The 15,151-nt window shown below is 45.0% G+C and overlaps 1 protein-coding gene across 20 annotated transcripts in view; it reads right to left on the bottom strand.

Moving 5' to 3' along the window:
• LPP (LIM domain containing preferred translocation partner in lipoma) overlaps positions 1-15,151 on the bottom strand; it is a 438,751-nt gene that overhangs the window by 101,747 nt on the left and 321,853 nt on the right. The gene's annotated exons all lie outside the window — the stretch shown is intronic.

Genomic DNA, 15,151 nt, shown 5'->3' on the forward strand with positions numbered 1-15,151 from the left:
GAGATCTAGTCTCCAAAGGCTAGATATATTTTCTCTTTAGTATGGCTTCCAGAGAGCCAAGTCCTGATCAAAGGAAGTTTTGCCATTCATAAGAAGGGCTCCAGCATTTGGCTCACGGATTTTAGTGCTAGAGATGCAAACATTTTAACGTGTGCTTAGAAATGAGACCTCTTGGCCTTCATGTGTTAAGAGCTGGTGTGCAGTATCTGCAATGTTTTCCAGTGAGTTGTCTTAAGAAAACAACAGAAATATGGAGACACCTTGAGAAACAGGGAAGTGCTCTAATGCCTCAATGTACCCTGGGAGGATCTTAGAAGCAGTTAAGTATGGTGGGTGTTATTCAGTACAAGGGTCATTGCAGAATTAAAAGATTTCCAGGCATGTACTATTTTCTTGAATAACCTGTATGCAAGAATGAACTTGTTTGTGGAATAAAGCATGGTAGTTAAAGTCAGGGTGACTTATTTGGTTAATTGCTGCTTTCATCTAGGATTTCATTTCAGATCCATACCTTAGGATCATTACTCTAGAGGCACACGTGCCTTTCCCCATACCTTATACCCATTTAAATGTGGATCAAATGGTTATGTTGCTGGAGAACATCATATTGGTCACCCTGGTGATAAACATTTAACTTACAGAGACTGGAAAAAAACATACAACTGACACGATGAATCTTTCGAACCACTTGCTGTCAACCAAGTACAACAGCACCCCCAATGGCCTGTCTAAACACACAAACTCCTGCTTTACAGGCCCGGGGGAAGTTCTGAATTTGACATGAGTCAGGTGGAAGAGTTCTTAGCATTGTATTCTGTGATAACGTCTCCATCAGCCTCATTCTACTGAGATGCTATACTCCAAATCTGAGACAGAAGAGCTCAGAAAAGTATCACTGATCTTTTGGTTTTGCCACTGATGACTGTTCTCAGTCTTAAAAGAAAAATAAAATTAAAAGGAAGCCAAATTTACAAGTTTGATCCCTCTGTGTTCAAATCAGGGGTATCAATGTTTCCATTAGAAATATGTCCCATGCTTTAGTATACCATGCCACTACACCGGGCTGAAAGTCTGTTTCCAACAAGTAACCTATTAAGCTTCTAGATGCAACCAGGAGTTGAGAAATTCAGTTGTGTAACATTAATAAATCAATTCCTATTGGCAGTCTCACAAACAGACAAGGAGTCACTAGGTACAGTACATTCCACCATCAGCTTCACCAGTTCCCATGTTTTGAAAATGTGGGCAGGTCCGCCAGGACTTTCCCTGCTCCCTACAATCTCCCCAGTAAAGGTCACTGCCTAAATTGGATATTTTCTTCTGTTAAACAAGTGAGATACCATTGGAATGAAAGTTTGAAACAATCTTCTCAGACATTACTAATGGATGATGCAAGTTGACCTTCCTGTTCTATATCAGGACGACAGATGCTGGAAGACTTTTCATCAGTCCCATTTCCCTCCCCCTCCCCAGCAAAACATCGATTTTTCACTACATATTCATTTTCATGAGATAATTTGTGTCTCTCAATGTGTTTCGGTTTTTATTTAAAAACTCCCACAAACCCTGGAAACTGATTTTTTTAGTTTTCAACAACCAAAATTGGTTCTGGGTGTATTGACCAAATTCCCCCAACTCCAGGGAAAACTGTCAATCTGAAGAAAAAAAGAAAAAAAAAAAGTTCATTATTTTGGAGAGAATAAAACACAAATTTGACCAGTTCTAGTCAGGAACTATTTCCCCTGTTATATCTCCCTTCGATATCACTATCCCATTTTTCTTGAAAAGTCAGTTTTGATCCTTCAACGCTGCTGAGAATTAATGCCTTTCAGTGTACATGTTCGCAATAGCGTCTCAGCTCCTCAGAGCATCCTCTGCCTGACGGTGATCCCTTTGAAGGAAGTATTATTAAAAAACGGGGCCTTTTCTTTATGATAAATGATGATTGTGAACTCTCAATGCCTAGTTGACAGCATGTCAGTGACTCTAACAGTTGTGTACTTTATCCAGTTAGTTAGTTAGTCACTGAAGATAAAGATGTCTTAACAAACAGTCAAAACCCAAGAGTTTAAACAGTTTGGCTAAACATCCCTTCCATTCTCAAACGCTCACGTTTCCTTCCCCTGTGATATCATCATTTCAGGTATATAAAGAGACTTCCAGGGTAGACAAGTCCTGAATTCCTAATACACCTCTACCCCGATATAATGCTGTCCTCGGGAGCCAAAAAAATCTTATTGCGTTATAGGTGAAATCGCGCTATATCGAACTTGCTTTGATCCGCCGGACCACGCAGCCCCCCCCCCCCCGAGTGCTGCTTTACCACGTTATATCAGAATTCATGTTATATCGGGTCGAGTTATATCGAGGTAGAGGTGTATAAAAAACAAGCACGGGGGTGGGGAGGAGAAAACCAACCAACAACAGCCTTCTCTATCCATCCTGAAGAAGTCAAGAGGGGCACTGGCCCAAACACCTACATTATATTCTCCTTTGCAGGTCACCTTTAATTCAAATGATGTAGGATTCCTGCTGAGACTTTCACCTGATAAGGATATTTCCCCTCTGAGGCTACTGGCAGAACTGAAAGTGAGGTTCCCCCCCGCCATCCACTTCCAACAACAAAAACCCCCTGAGATCCCAACTTAGGGCATGAGTTCTTGGCCCGTGAGTTGTGAACCACTGACCCTAGGATAACACTCACCCCTGTACGAAGGGCCAGTATAAGTTCTACCTAGGGGCTTATGAGGGACTAAATGGTGCATAAACCTTGCACCGGCTCTCTGTCCAAGGGAGAACATTGCCCCTAAGTGAGACACCCCTCAGTGGGACTGTCCATGGAGTAAAGATACTCACATGAGCAAGAGTTTTAGAACTGGCACTTGACCCAGAAGACAATGGCCAATATTTGAATGACATTTTTTTTTGAAGTCCGGTAATTAGAAATAATAAATAACATACCCCTATAAAAGGCTTATTAATAAAACAATTAGAGCTGCCAAATGTAAAGCATTTAATCTGGGTAGAACTTTTCCCCCTCCCAGCGTTCTCTCTCTCTTTCCTAAGAGCAGATCATGCATCTCGCTTGAGCATATATTTGAATACAATGAGCATAGCCAAGGATTTATTAGCTCTGGAAATCAATCAGACAACCAAACCTCTTAACACATTATTCCATCAATTGCGGGTGTTCTTGTTTCCGTGCTGAAAAGAAGAAAGACCACACAATCGTTCTGATTTTTAGTTAGTTCCCTGGGGCTTTTTGTGTAGACAAGACGGTGCAGCTTCTGAGAGGCTGATGGCTTCCCTTTCAATACACTGCTTCTTCAAGATGCCTAAAAGCCCCACTCACAATGAGGGCCCCACTCCACCAGGCACTGTATATACACAGATTAAGAGACAGCTGCCCCGCTGAAGGCCTTACAGAGTAAATAGACAAGATGGAGAAAGCATCGATAACTGCCCTTGTTTTACATATAGGGAATTAAGGCAAAGAGACTCAATAACACAACCAGGGAGTCTATGGCAGAGGTGGGAATTGAACCCAGCCCTTGTGAGTTGCAGACTAGGTCTACACTGTGCCGATGAGTGTGTGAATCGCAGGGCACACTGAAGAGTTGCAATCTAACTGCCTGGTATGGACACTGCTGGCGCAAACTAAAAGGTACCTGGTTTGCGTTAACATAGTCCTGCTTGAAAGAGGACTACGCTAATGCAATTCACACCCTCATAGTCCGCCCTGAGGCGTGGTGTAGACAAGCCCAGGGCCCCCAAACCCATCCTTCCTCTTTCTGTGGCAGAATGCTAACAAGTCACTTCACATCAGCTCGCAGCCCGGCTGCTGGGACCCCATGCTAAGGATCTCCACAGGCTGAAGGAGATTCTCTTTCTTGTGCCCCACAGTGCACAACATGGTCATCAGATGCACGCAGTGCCTCCAAGTCCCTGTTTCATGTCAGCTGCAGGCAGCCGTTGGGAGCTGGGCTCTGAAGGACTCAGTGGGCAGCGCGGGGAAGTTCTTGGCCTCTGCTATGCAGGAGGTTAGACTAGATGTCCTTTCTGGCCTTAAGGGGGGGGAGGGATAGCTCAGTGGTTTGAGCATTGGCCTGCTAAACCCAGGGTTGTGAGTTCAATCCTTGAGGGGGCCACTTAGGGATCTGGGGCAAAATCAGTACTTGGTCCTGCTAGTGAAGGCAGGGGGCTGGACTTGATGACCTTTCAAGGTCCCTTCCAGCTCTAGGAGATAGGATATCTCCATTAATTTAATTTATTTATTTATTTAAATTCTATGACCTCCCCCTCCCCCCCCCCCCCAGGCATTGGCTTCTCTGATCTCCACACCTCCAGTTCAACTCCTCTGAGGACAGGGACCTAAGAAACAGGGACAGGGTTTGCCCCGAGAGGAACACACGGAACTGCCACAAGTTCAAGCTTGTCCACGTTTGTCAGACTTCGGAGGCAGACACTCGCCATGCTGCCTTTTACCTGCAATACTCTGCCCACACAACACATTTCTGCCTCAGCCAGCCACAGTCCTCCGCCAGCGTCCAGTGAAATAATCAACAACCAATGCCGATGATCACACTCAGTGGCGTTATTTATGTATTTTTCCTACAGACACTACCTATGAATGCCCAACAAGAGCGAAGAAGAACCTTTCCCCGCATTGCACTGCTCAGTGCATGAGCATCCAGGAAAGCATGTTTCATGCTTATAGTCAAGGCCGGTATATTTGGTGGGAAAGGGGAAAAGCTATATATGATGCATCCACAGTCTGATCTGAAGGGTCTGTTTCAGCAGAAACATCTCCTTCCTCCTGCCTTGATGGGTCAGAGGTAAAAAAGTATATTTTATATAGAGAGAGAGAGAGAAAGAGAAAGAGAGAGAGAGAGGTCTGTAATCTGTGCAGCATTGCAGTGTAGGAATCCTGGTCCCCATGGCTTCATTTGTTTCACCAACCCCAATCACAACAAAGATTAGAAAACTGACCAATGAAAATGGAAAAGAGCCTTCCCCTGGAGAAGGCTAAGCACTCTTATAGACCTCAATACTGCCACAGCTACACATAATTCTCCTTTCGCTCAAGTGGTAGAGGACTATGCTTCCAGAGCAGGAGGATCTGAGTTCTCTCCTTGCTGCTACTGGAAAGTACCAAGTGGCCTCGGTGAGTAGCACAGTGAGAACTGTTGTAATACTGCTATGCATTCACATACACACAAGTAGATACGTTCTCTGAAGCACTCGGTTAACTCGACACAATGGAAAATGCCAGCATTCCAAGGGTTAAGTTTTAGCTGGTCTCTCACTCCGGAGTAGAAAATATCTTTATGCTATAAACAAAAGGAAGTGACTCACATCTGTGCCACCCTCAATGTGCTGCAACAAAATCTGGCTCATTAAAGTTCAGTTCCTAAAAAGCCGGGTCAAGAGGAGCAATTGGGTGGAATCACTATGCAATTATTTGGTCCCGTAAGTCAAGATTTCATTTCCATAGATAGCTTCAGCTTTTCTTGGATTTTTCTTTGGCACTCAAGACCTCAATGAGAAGCATCTGTCTTGGATATACCAACTACACAGTGCAGGGTACTTTGGATTTAGTCAAGTTCGTTATCCAACCCCTTACTCAAAGTTCCACCTGAATGGGTAAAAAAAATACCATGCAAAATCAGCAGACATCCAAAAATTATGTGCTAATGAATACTCCATCATTCAGGGTACACTGTACATGTTCATTTTTCTTGTTCCTTTGCAAATGATGTATAAGAGGTTCCTTCTCTCAGAGAGAAAATAACTTCAATTACGTGTTCTCAACTAAAGAAACATGGAAATTATCTTCTTTTCAAAAGGTAGAATTAGCCCAATTTGGAACTGAAAGGCTGCCAGAAACATCTCTCGCTGATATTTACTTTCCATTTCATTTTTTCCTTCTTGTTCAGCTGCATAAAGTTTTCAGCTCCCTTCTACTCCACAGACACACACACACAGCACTTTCGGACCACATAAATCATCACCAGTTAGATCACCAGTTGACTACACTAACAAGGCTTTTTTACTTAGTGGTATGTGTAATAGGAACACGCCTCCTGAGTGCCTCCTAGTAGTTGGGTGTGGTATTGCAGTCCTTTTCTTGCCCCAGAGCCCTCTGTAGGCTACCAGCTGACACTGGTGGTCTTCCATGGCTTGGCCTTCCAGTTAAGTCACAAAGTCCAACTGAATCCCTTCCGAGGTAGTAAAGAGACCAGTAAACCAACAGTCTCATTGCCCTCGCTAGGGTCTTCAGCCCTGGCTCTGTGCCCTTTAAATTCAGTCCTTTGTTCAGGCTCTCCAATAACCCCTGTCCCCTTCTTGGGGGTTATTCAACTGTGGCCGGTAGTGGAGCCCAGGTGCTCCCACTACTCCAGGGACCCTATAAACAGACCTCACTACTTAACCCAGGTCCCTATAAACAGCAGTTATGCACTGCTCGATTTTGTTGCTTTGTTTCTTTCCTGGGCCTCTTCCCACCTGGTCACTTTTAGCTTCACCCTTATCTCAGGGTCAAAGTTCTTAGGGCCTCTCTCTTCATTCAAACACAGCTCAAGTAAATGCAGCCAGAAACAAACTCTGGTTATCCCTCAAGCTCCTGTGGCCAGAGTGAGGCACCCTTCCCTGCCCCTCTGGTACCAGCCAGGAAAAGACCTGCTAAGGCCCCGCAGGTCCGTTTATCTGAGCATGCTGGACTCTGATTGGCTGCTTCTGTGAAGCTTTGCTAGGCAAGCTTGGAGGATCCACTTTCTCTGCTCCTTTCCTAGGAGGACTGTGGGACCTCCTGAAGCAGAAAAGGCCAGGTACACCCTGTCACAGTGTGCCAAAGCCAATCCATTATGACAGAGTACTGGTCATCCAAACCAGCTGCAGACTTTCAAGCAAGATGATGCAGTGAGATGACACATCCCTCAAGAGGAGAGTTCTCAAGAAAAAGGGATATGAAATGGAAACCAACTGACCCTTCCTCCAGACAAGACTAATTGGAAAAAAATGTTCTAGTTCCTGGTTTATCATCTGTTGAAATGTTACAATTGCACAAGTACAGGCAGATTCTTCCAGGTGGACTTGTCTAGAGGCTGTGACAAGTCATTAGGATGTAAGAACTCCTGGGTTTATTCTTGACACACAAGTAATTCAAGTGGGGAGTCTTTAGAAACTATCTGGATGAAGAATGGGTAGAAACATAGGAACAGCCACGTTGGATGCAGCCAGTGGTTTGTCTAAGGGCACGTCTTCACTACCCGCCGGATCGGCGGGTAGCGATCTATCTATCAGGGATCGATTTATCGCGTCTAGTGTAGACGCGATAAAATCGATCCCCAATCGCTCTGCCGTCGACTCCGGAACTCCACTGCAGCGAGAGGCAGAAGCGGAGTTGGCGGGGGAATGGCAGCGGTCGACTCGCCGCTGTCCTCACAGCCAGGTAAGTCGACCTAAAATATGCAACTTCAGCTACGCTATTTGCATAGCTGAAGTTGCATATCTTAGGTCGACCCTCTCCTCTCCCCCTGTAGTGTAGACCTAGCCTAATCTACTAGCTTCTCTCCAGCAGTAATGGAATAATTTACCTGCAGGAAAAATTTCCTCCTGACCTACAATTGTTAGATGTTGGCTCATGAAGTGCGAGAGTTATATCCATGACAAAAATTATGGTTTTTTTGTTTTAGACCTTAGTATTATAATTCGGGATGTTCTTGATATCCATGCACATTTCCAGTCCTTTTCCCAATCCTGATAAGCTCTTGGCCTCAATGATTTCCTGTGGAAGTAGTTCCACAGTTCTATAATGATGATAATTGAATACTGTATGAAATACACATTTCCTGTTATCACTTTTAAATGTACTGACTTTCAATTTTATCAGATGTGCCCTTGTTTGTGTGGTATGATCTAGGGGCATGGCTCAGCAGGGAGGGCATTCCGGCCAAGATTTTCAAAAATCGGAGCCTTAAAGTTATGCTCCTAAATTAAGTGACCTCAGATCAGTAATGAACTGTTGGGAATTCAAAGCTTTTGAAAATTAGGTCACTTACTTAGGTGTCTAAATAGGGACTTTAGAGCCCTAGATAGGCTCATAGTTTCGAAAAAAACAAAAACAAAAAAGCTTGACCCCCATGTTTAGGGGTCAATGGAAGTTTTGCTATTACATTCAATGGGATCAGTAACTGGTACCTTAACTTCTCTCCAAAATGGATTCAGTAACATTGCACCAATACGGGGTGTTAATTAATCAATCCCCGTAAAGCACTATTAAGATCCTAGGGCAAAGCATTCTAGTAATCTTCAAAAATGGTAATAAATGAGCATGGTTATTTTGTCCTTGAATTCCGTGTATTCCATAACATTCAAACAGACTAAATAAATTGTTATCACTAGTCCTCATGTTTGTGCTGATGTTTTGCATCAGGAAGAGTCGGATTGTTTCTACTGCATGATATAAAGGCTGGATAATATTTATACTTATCACCTCTTCTGTGCAACGGACGTGACTGTGCTACATGATAGCTTCCACTTTCATAGAGAAACACGGTGGGGGAGGCAATATCTTTTATGGGCCCAAATTCTGTTGGTGAGAGAGACGGGCTTTCGAGCTTACACAGAGCTCTCCTTCAGGTCTGATTTATGACATTCAAGGATAAGAGGATATTGACTATGCTTTTTAGGACCAATGTTGGCTGTTCCTAATAAAACCAAATACCAAGAACCAAAAGCTGTTTGCAATAGTAATGTGGCCTTGTTCTCTTGGGAATTATTGCCAGTTTAATCTGCACTCCTATAAGGCTCAATATAAATGATGCACTTGGCTTTTCACTTACTTTTCTTACTCCATGTATATACAGTAGCTAGCACAATGGGGCCCTGATCTTGGCTGGAGCTTCTAGGCACTACCATAATACAAATAAACCCATAATACTAATACACCACTGACACCTTCTGTTATGGGTTTAAAGTGCTTGTTCTAATCTGTAAAAATGGAGGTTCCATTTTCATTGTCTCATTGGTTTCCTGACTGATTGAGGTGAATTTTATTCTGTTCTAACTGCCTCCCCTGCAAATTTGTCTGGGCCCTGAGAGTCAAGCTGGGTTCTTTTCTTCTCACAGCATCCCCAGTAATAAAGATTCTCCAGGCCCAATGATGATTGCTTGTGAAACTCCAACTGCCCCACTTCCCTAACAACCTACACGTCCAGTGACTGGTGTCAAAACATTAATTCATTCAGTTATACTGCCCTGGTGGCTCATAGATCAAAGTCTGTATTTTAGAGGGGGCACCACAGCCATTCTTCAATCCCCACGGTCTCTCCGGCTTGGCCACGGGGCTGTTTGATGTAGAAGAGGTGCTGCTGATGCTTCTGAGACCCCTGCTGTCATCTGGACTAGACGTTTTTGGGCCCTGGTGAAGTTGTGGATCCTTTGCCCGTAGAGATGATAGGCCAGACTGTAACCTCAGGGACACTGGCGTAAATCTAGCGCAATTCCAGGGAAGCCAACAGGGCTGCTGTAGAAAGCTAGCAGTGAGTGAATGGCACCCCAAAGGCACTATGGCCAGCCGCTTTGTGCTCATTCCAGGACGCCCTAACGGCTCAAAAGTTACACTTCCACAAGCAGCCTTAAAACATAATGAGAGAATAAAACTTTGCTCTTGTACAGCACTTTTCATCCAAAAAAATCTCTCCGCACTTTTGAAAGGTACTATTCAACCTCGGACAGGCAGCGAAAGTGACGCCCAGAGAGACAAAATGACGTGTCCAATATCACACACTAGGTGTAGTGGTAAGACAAGGAATAGAACGTGGGTGGGTCTCTTTGAATTGCAGTTCAGTGCCTTGCAGTGAGTGGGTGTCTCACCATGAGTCCCACCTTGGTACTGGGGGGGTGGGTGGGGAAGGAGAGTGTTTGTGAGACAAATGCCATCTGTGCCGTGGTTCGGGTTCATCGCTTGTTTCAAAAACAGCCTCTTCCAGCTGCAATGCTGTAGCAGGTAACGAAAACAGAAGTAAGGGTGCAGAGTTTACGCTTTAAAAGAAAAATAAATTTCATCATTTTAGTGTCAATGAAAGCACCTAATTTTGCATGTGAAACCTGCATTCATAGTGTATTAGCAATTTATATATATATCCTGCTTGCCAGATGCCTGAATAGGTTAGAATAGAGACTTAAAAGATGCAAATCAGGTTTCTGTTTTAATACACAAAGAAACTTCAAATCACATCACTTTCCATCAACACGACGTGTTTCAGTCTCTTTTTCCTCATGTGAAAACTATAGCAGCAAACAAATGGTTAACCAAATATATTTAACCCACTAGATGTAGTCTCGGTTTTAGTCAGCAGAGTCACGGGCCATTACCTCTCCCAAGAAACGAATGACTTAAATGAAGACTACATGCTTTGCTTAGCATTTACCAAAAAATCATTACAGTAAAAGTGTTGCTCCTGTTGAAGCGCGTGCATGGTCTAATGCTCATAAGGGGCAGACTAGGCGCCCAGGGTTCCTGGTTCTAGTCCCAGCATGTTACTTAACCAACCCTCCGCTCCTGCTGTGAAACTGGGAGATGGTAATACTTAGCTGCTTCAAAGGGGAGGGGAATTCAAGTCTTAACATGCTAGTGTTTGCAATGTGATCTGAGATCCTCAATGAAAAGTGGTATTACAACTGCAAAGCATTATGATTAATTATTCTTATTGTATTCTGTGGTGTCTCTTCCCCCTCTCCTTTATCTATGTAATGTCTATTTATATCAGATGATCCTCAAGGCAGGGACCTGTCTCCCTACATGCCCTGAGAATGCCTAGCACACCTTGTGCTATATAAATAATAATGATAAATAGCAACCACACTGACTAGAAAAACAGGGGTGGTAAAAGGAAATCACATTCCTGCTGGGATCATCTAAGCACGTCTTTCCTTGGGACAGGTAGGTTCTCCCATTTTAATCACAAGTCAATTTAAACTTTATTGCATTTTTTTCTTAATCAGAATCCCCTAAATCTTCTGCTGAGAGAGATTTTTTTCCATTTAGATTTGCACAATCTTGCATTTCCTGAATGAGTTTGTGTGCTCTTTTTCTCTTCCTCCTCTCCATCCCCCGACCCCCACACCCGCTTTAACAAAACGTTTGGAGCAGTGTCTTTGAAAAGCAATTTGGGAGCTCTGAATGAGTAGTGTGCTTTAAGTGCTAAATATTATCCTTTGACTTTCAAAGCTCACATGTGAATAAGTGAAGGAAAAGGAGGTAGTAACTTAATGGTTAGAACGAGGACCTGGAATACAGGAGCCCTGGACACCCTGATTTTCCAGTATGCACGTTCCTTAGCTTCTCCATCGCTTGGGTTACCTATTTGGTTTATTAACCAAAGCTGGTCAAAAAACTCCATATATTAGAAAAGTTTTGATGATAAAAATTCCCATTTTCAACCAGTTCTAATAATAATACCTGACTGACAGGGGTGTTGTGAGGCTGAATTCACCTGTGTTTGTGCTTTGAGATCCTTGGGGGAAAGATATTATAGGAGAGGAGAATGCTGCAAAAAGGCAACTGATATCGCAAGGAGATACAAAACAAGAAGGGGAATCTTGCACGATGCTGTAGGGAACAAGCCCCAGAAGGTAAAGCACCATGATGAAGTCTGTAAGTAAAGCAGAACAGATAAGAGTTTATTCTTTAGTTTCTGCTATGCTCTCCGAGTCTCCCTCCACTTTACGCATCCTACCCTTATAGCTCCGCTGACGAACTTCCTGATGCCTTCTGAGAGTCCAGCCTCACTGAGTTTAACGCAGTGAGGTTTCCCCATAGGCAGGCTCAACGAAACATTAAGGTGAGCTCCCTACACTTTGCAGGTCTCTCTAGGTTATCCAAGTCCTGGCTCAGCCATCTAACATCACGTCACGTGCTTCTGGCAAGGATGTATGTTTTCGTTCAGAGAGAGCCACTGTTTTGATGGCAGGTGATGGGCTTGGGGTAATTCACAAGTACTACCTCCACTGACTCAGACACTGGTCTCCCTGCAGCAAGCTGGGAGAATGGGGTTTTAATAAAATAGCAGGTAGGGGCTGACCCCAACAACGGGTGGATAAAATCTTTTAAGAGAACGGTGGAGCCAGTATCCTCTCCTGTGGAATAGACGCGTTCACCATCAGAGTTCTGTTCAGTTCTAGTCTCAATGGACAGTGCAAAAGGGGCTCAGTTCTCACCAAAGTGAACGGATGCCATGGATGGAGGTTGGCCTAACAGGCCAGGCAGGCGAATCCATTGGTGCCAGTTGATGTTCTCTCAAAGCCAGTTGGCCACGTTGATCGCTTTGCTTCGGGGTGTTGGTACAAGTCACATTGGCATTATAAGGGGACTAAACTCAACATTCCAGACAATTGCAGGGGGTAAAATAATTCGGAGACAGAGATAAGGAGGTGGGGCGGGGGGGGCAAACATTTAATGTGAGATTTGAAAAGAGATGGAGAATCAATGAGTTAGAGGGAGGTTGGATGTTGCATTTCAAGCCTGGAAAAGGCACAGTCCAAGCACTCAAGATGAATGCAGTTACAGCATTAACAGTAGCAAAGACTCACATGTTTCACTGTCAAGTATCTCGGGATAACCAGAAATAATATTTTCAGAACACAGCAGTGCCAAGTTCTGAGGTACACTTGGGGAAAGAATCTCTGCCAACTGCCTGTCATGCAGATTATCATTTATCTCGTCCAATGTACTTATGAAAATGATCTCTAATTTGGCTTGCAGCTGTAGAAAGTTCTCCACAAAGTCATAATTTTCTGGTTACACAGTCCAGGTAAAAACTTCAAGTGTTCCTTGAAACGTGGTCCCTGTGCAGTGAACATCCCACAATCAGCATGAGGTGAGATCTGAGCAAAGTGCAGGAGAGGTAAAAAGACTGGGGGCTGCCCTCTAGAACAGTGGTTCTCAAAGTCGGTCCGCCGCTTGTTCAGGGAAAGCCCCTGGCAGGCCGGGCTGGTTTGTTGACCTGCCGCGTCCGCAGGTGTGGCCGATCGCGGCTCCCACTGGCCACGCTTTGCCGCTCCAGGCCAATGGGGGCTGCGGGAAGTGGCGCGGTCCAAGGAATGAGACGGCCGCCCTTCCCACAGGACCTGGCCGGCTCTTGGATAGGGAATATCCCAGGGAAAAGTGCTGCATGAAGTCTGCCGAGGATTCAGTAGGTGGCGACCTTCCTTACTCGACCTGCATGCACCAGAGGTGACTAAAGGTTGCTGTGCCATAAAGTTGCCATAGTTATCTTGATTGGGATGGAGCACAGCGGGGTGTGCAACAAGAGGGAAGCAGCCCTGTAAGGAGCTGGAACAGAGGATGTACAGTCCGTTTCCAGCACGGATAGCCCGCACACTCTATGGTGCTGGAGCCAAAATGGAGGAGCAGAGGCAAACCCCTCAAGCAAGATCAAGGCCCCATTGTGTTTGAGAAACAGGGTGGGACAGGAAAATGGAGGCACAGAGAGGGTGGCTCAATGGCAGAGCCAGGGGACCAGAATCCAGGTCTCCTAAGTCACAATCCGCTGACTTATCCACTGGACCATGCCATTTTTTCCTCTGGGGACTGTTCACCATCAGCCTCTGGAACAGGGGTTCTCGAACTGGGGGTCGGGACCCCTCGGGGAGTCGTGAGGTTATTACATGGGGAGTCATGAGCTGTCAGCCTTGAGCCCAAACCCTGCTTTGCCTCCAGCATTTATAATGGTGTTAAATATATAAAAAAAGTGGTTTTAATTTATAAGGGGGGTCGCATTGAGAGGCTTGTTATGTGAAAGGGGTCACCAGTACAAAAGTTTGAGAACCACTGCTCTATAACAACCATGGGGTCTAGCGCACCAAACCATGTATTTTAACCAGGGATGAAACCTGGACTTTCCCATGCGGGACAGAGCAACGTCACATCCTAACACGTGCTCCGCGGTGCCATCTATCGCACTGATATGCACAGGAATCACAGACCTAATGATCTGCCCCCTTCAAGGCGCTAACTGCTTAAAGAAAGTCAGCATTGTTCAAAGCCCACGATTTAACCGTATTTCCGTGCTGCCTATTATACAAGTCTGGGATTGACTGCAACAAGGTCAGGAAGAGCTTGATGACTCAATAAATAAGAGGTGCTTGAGAGACTTAGCGGAACTGACAGCTCAACAAGACCCATGTTTAACTGTCAAAACATTCCCCAATGAACAAAGCTGCATCAGAGACGGCCGTCCACATGCCTCCTGGGCTACTGATGAACTTATCTCGCTAATTGGTCAAGCAATGCTTCGCGCACAACCGAGTGAAGTAAAGGAGGCTGCAGCATATCCAATTATAGTGGATGAGGCCAAGGGCTTCAGCAAGAACGAACAAGTGGTCTGCAGCGCTTCACGGCATTAAGAAGATCGCGGGGGCAGTGAAGGGCTTTTATGTTTTGCTCAACAACAACAATAAAAATCCCTGAGTCTAATGACCAAGCAACTTTCGGGGAGTCTGGGCAAAGTCTGAGAAAAAAAAAATAGCTTCGTACAGCCTATTTAAAAACAATAGGCCAGATCCCCAGCCGGTGTCAATCAGCATCGATGAGCCTAAGTGAACGTGGTACTGGAGTAAGCGTAGCCTGTTTACAATGCACAGTTTTAATGCAGCAGTGTTGTCAAAGTGAAGCCACCAGGCTAAATGCAGCCTGCAGAGCCCAGGGCTGCCTTCAGCTTTAACAGGGAGATGCAACTCATGCAGAATACAGTCCCTGGGCTGCACAGATCAGGAGTGAGCATCACACACACAGAGATCTGTTGCCTGCAGGCTGCACCTCTGTTCTGAAGAGGAGGATGGCTGAAATCTGCTCCGTTTAGCAAAACTTGTGTGCAACTCTAGGGCTCCGTGTATTCAAACTCCTCGCTCTCTTTTCAAGGCCTTCCTCCCTCTCCACCTGGGATCCTTTTACTCCTTCCAACCCCTCTGTGCTCAGACCAAGCCATCCTTCAGGATTTCCCCTGCCAGAGCCAGCTCCAGGCCTTCTTTCTGAAACCCCTTGGCCTGAAACTTCTTTTTGGAGGGCATAGGTACATAGGCCTGGAAGGGATCTCTTGGGCCACTGAGTCCAGACCCTGTTACCGCAGGCAGCCTTCTCATCCACCCC

Source organism: Chrysemys picta, chromosome 9 (assembly GCF_011386835.1).
Source record: "Chrysemys picta bellii isolate R12L10 chromosome 9, ASM1138683v2, whole genome shotgun sequence".
Lineage (NCBI taxonomy): Eukaryota > Metazoa > Chordata > Testudines > Emydidae > Chrysemys > Chrysemys picta.